The sequence below is a fragment of the Vombatus ursinus genome, unplaced genomic scaffold, assembly GCF_900497805.2.
Source record: "Vombatus ursinus unplaced genomic scaffold, bare-nosed wombat genome assembly UNPS02009573.1, whole genome shotgun sequence".
Classification (NCBI taxonomy): Eukaryota; Metazoa; Chordata; class Mammalia; order Diprotodontia; family Vombatidae; genus Vombatus; species Vombatus ursinus.
The window spans coordinates 18,626,061-18,629,689 of NW_020949351.1; the positions used below are offsets into that span (position 1 = coordinate 18,626,061).

The 3,629-nt window shown below is 42.9% G+C and overlaps 1 pseudogene; it reads right to left on the minus strand.

Moving 5' to 3' along the window:
* Window positions 1-294: 294 nt before the first annotated feature.
* On the minus strand, window positions 295-3,178 carry LOC114035929 (annotated as a pseudogene).
* Between the last annotated feature and the right edge of the window lie 451 nt (window positions 3,179-3,629).

Genomic DNA, 3,629 nt, shown 5'->3' on the forward strand with positions numbered 1-3,629 from the left:
TAAATTATTATATATGTGCAAGCCTGATATACAAACTTCCTTATTGAGTTTGTGGCCCTAGGGAAAATTGACTAAGATTATTTATTCCCAAATTATTCAGATTTTGTATTCAGCCCATACCATAAGATTTTCCAACCTATCTTCTTCCTTTTTTTTTTTATACAAACTATTGAGACTGTTTTAATAGAGCTTTTTAAAGAGGATTTTTACAGTCAAAAAGAACAAAGGAATTACATTTTCCCCTAGGAAAAGGATTGAAGGTAAAACCTTAAGTATTTCTTCAGGTAACAATTACTACCGCCTCCTCTTATACCTGGATTTAGGATTTAAAGTTTCCTCCTCCCCTTGGGTGGAGTAATCCCATCTGTTTCCTTTTTCAAAGGTGGGGCCAGCTCAATATTGTTTCAAAGACTTTTGCTAGTGTTGGTAATTTCCTCATCTAACACAGATTTCTTCACTTTCTTTTGCTTTCTGCCTGGGATTGGGGCTGGCTCCTCCTCAGGCATGGTCAGTGCTCTCTTCACCCTGCGATTCCTCTTAGCCAATCATTCAGCAAACATCTGTGACTTTAGAATCTCAAATTGAGACTTTCTTTTGATGTCATTTGCCCCTTTTTCTTGGAGTCCTACGTAAATTTCATTCCCTTTTTCTTTCTCCTCAAAACCAATTCAAATTCTGGTGGGGCCTTTGCATGTGGGGGGGGGGGCAGTATGGTTTAGGGGGAAAGAAAATGAGTTCTCTTTTGGACATACTGAGTCTAAGATGTCTACTGGACATCCAGTTCAAGATGTCTGAAAGGCAATTGAAAATGTGATATTGGAAGTTAGCTGGGAAATAGGGACAGGATAGGTAGATTTGAGAATAGGTAGATCTGGAACCAGGTCCACTCTGGCTCTTCATTCCCTTTCTCTAGGAGTCATTGTGCTGTATTCATCTGGGCTTCTGAGTGCTGCATCTTCTTCTCCTCAGCCTCTGGTCTCAGGACTGCATACACTTTCTCCATCTTCTCAATCTTGTCTCAGAATTTTAGGATTGCATATTGAGGAAAGATCCTGGCCTTCACTGGTGCTTTGGCTGATTTCACAATCTCCTTCAACATCTTACATTCTTCCTTTCCCACCAGGGAGACTGACCATCCACCCCTGCCAGCATTTGCTGTTTAATCTACCCAGTGTACATGATGTTTGATGGTGTTGGGCACTGTAAAGTTGATGACTGTTTTGACACCTTCGATGTCTACTCCTTGTATGCCACATCTGTGGCCACCATAATGTCAACCTGCTCATCCTTGAAGAGCCTTAGGGCTTCCAGAGGCTGTGTTTGAGAGAGATTCCCATGCATCTCTCCTCCCTGCAGCCCCATAAGCTCTAGAATGTGCATACGATAAGCCAACTTCTTGGTCTGGGTGAATAGCATCACATGGTCTGTAAAAGTTTGTTTCAAAAGAGCTGACACAATGGCCTCCTGGTCTCCTTTTTGATTAGGTTGGATTTCAATGAATCCCTGCCTTAGGAGTTGAGTTACATTTGTGATGCTATTCACAAAGATCTGGACAGGATTCTTTAATGAGACTGAGGCCAGATTTTTCACCTCATCTGTCATGTTGGCTGAGAAGAGCATGGGTCTGGCAGTGGTGGGAACACAACTGAATGATTTCCTTCATCTATTCCTCAAAATACTCATCCAGCATCCTGTCAGCTTCATCCAAGATGAGCACTTCAATACTACTCAAATGGAAGGAAGGGCAATTGTGGAGATGGTCAATGAACCTGCCAGATATAGCAATGAGGATATCTGGCCCAGCCCAAGAGCTGCCTCCTGGGATTTCACATCCAAGCCACCCACTGCAAGGCAGGTAACAATGCTGAACTGGGCCAGCTGCTTGGTGACAGAGTGCACCGGAATGCCCAATGCTTAGATGGGAACTAGCAGAGGTACATGGGTTATGGGAGCTGTGGAAATTTGTAGATAAGACACTCCAAGACAGAAAGGGTAAAAGCAGCTGTTTTACCTGTCCCAGCGATGGGGCGCTAATGATGGACCCCTAAAAGGCCCTGGACTTTCCTGCATGGCCCAGTCCCCGGCATTTGCCTGAGACATCTGCCCCTGCCCCCCAGCCCACCTTGATTACTTAATTAGCTTACTTGACACTCCTTAATCCCATCCCAGCCCTTTCTCTATTACTTCCAGAGCATCCCAGACTACTTGCCACTCCTAGATCCCATCCAGATCTTCCCACAGTCTTTCTATACAAAATATCAATCTTTCCCCCATTAAATTACTCAGATTCTTAAAATCTGGACTGCTTGTATTGGTGTCACAAATATCACAGACTCACTAAGAATCTTGCTCACCCCAACTGGTGTTTTAATAAACTACTTGGACTGAAAGAAGGCTTGGGTGGTCAAATTCTTTCAAGGCAGGTCCGTACCCTTTGCCCTTGCATTTTGGGGTTCCCAAGACCCCTAAACCACAATACCAGTGGCTACACAAGCACAGATATCCTTCCCTAATAGCTCCACAGGTATGCAGGTGACCTTCTGGATAGGGGTAGGTTGCTTGAAACCCATTGCCATGATGGCCTTCAAGAGACATTGAGATAGTCATGTCCTGGAATGTGAGGTTTTCATCATACTGCGAGGCATCTTCAAAAAAACCTGTTTCCTTTTCTCCTTTCTTCTATTTCTTCATTTTCTTCACTTTTAGCATATCTGCTTTGGTGAGGATGTTTTCATCAGCTGCTGAATATTCTGATTCTGATTCTTCCTCTTTTGCCTCTTCCTCATGTTTTCCTTTAGAATCACCTTGGTTTTCTTTCTCAAAACCCTCATTTTTTTCCTTCTCATCTACTGGTTTCCCAGATCTGGGCTCTTTTTCCTCATTCTTCTGTTTTGTTTTGTTTTTTCAGACTTTCTCAATCTTGTCATCTAGAGTTGTGGCTGCTCTCTTCTTCTTCAATTGACTCATAACATCAGTCATGGCTCAGCTCCCATCATATGCTCCCTCTTTTTCAGTAAAAACAAAGTCTGGATTGAAATGAACACTCTGATTCTTCTACAATGCCTGCTTTTTTCTGCCCAGCACAATGGGCTCCTCTTCCTCATCACCTCCACTGTTGAAATCTGGTTCCCTCATCATCTTCCCCAATAGTCCATATCAAATCTAAACCCTGAAGCATAGTGGCTCCATAAACACTTCCCATAGGTGCAGATCCTCCAGTGTTTCCCCTTGAGACACCACCCATTTCCTCCCTTCAGCCTCTCTCAATTTATGAATGCATGGAAATCCAACCTATCATATTTCATGTCAGTTTAGAAGAAATAGCACAGGTACACACACATCAAGAAGAGGATTAGGGGAAGCTCTAAAAACAAAATGGAACTGGGAAAGGAAGAGAAATAGAAATAGCCACCTGAACAACTGGCAATCTGAGAAGGCTGGACATAAGTGTATGACCAAAGGATCATTTGGAATGTGACCAGCCTTGGTGGATTATCTAAGTCAACATGCTTCTTTGTTGAGTCCTCATTACACATCTAGAAATGTGTGTGGATCAGTCCCAGTAGTAGCAGAGAGACCAAAAGAGATGTTTAAAAAAAATTTTGGTTTCTAGTCCAGTTCTCTGTCCT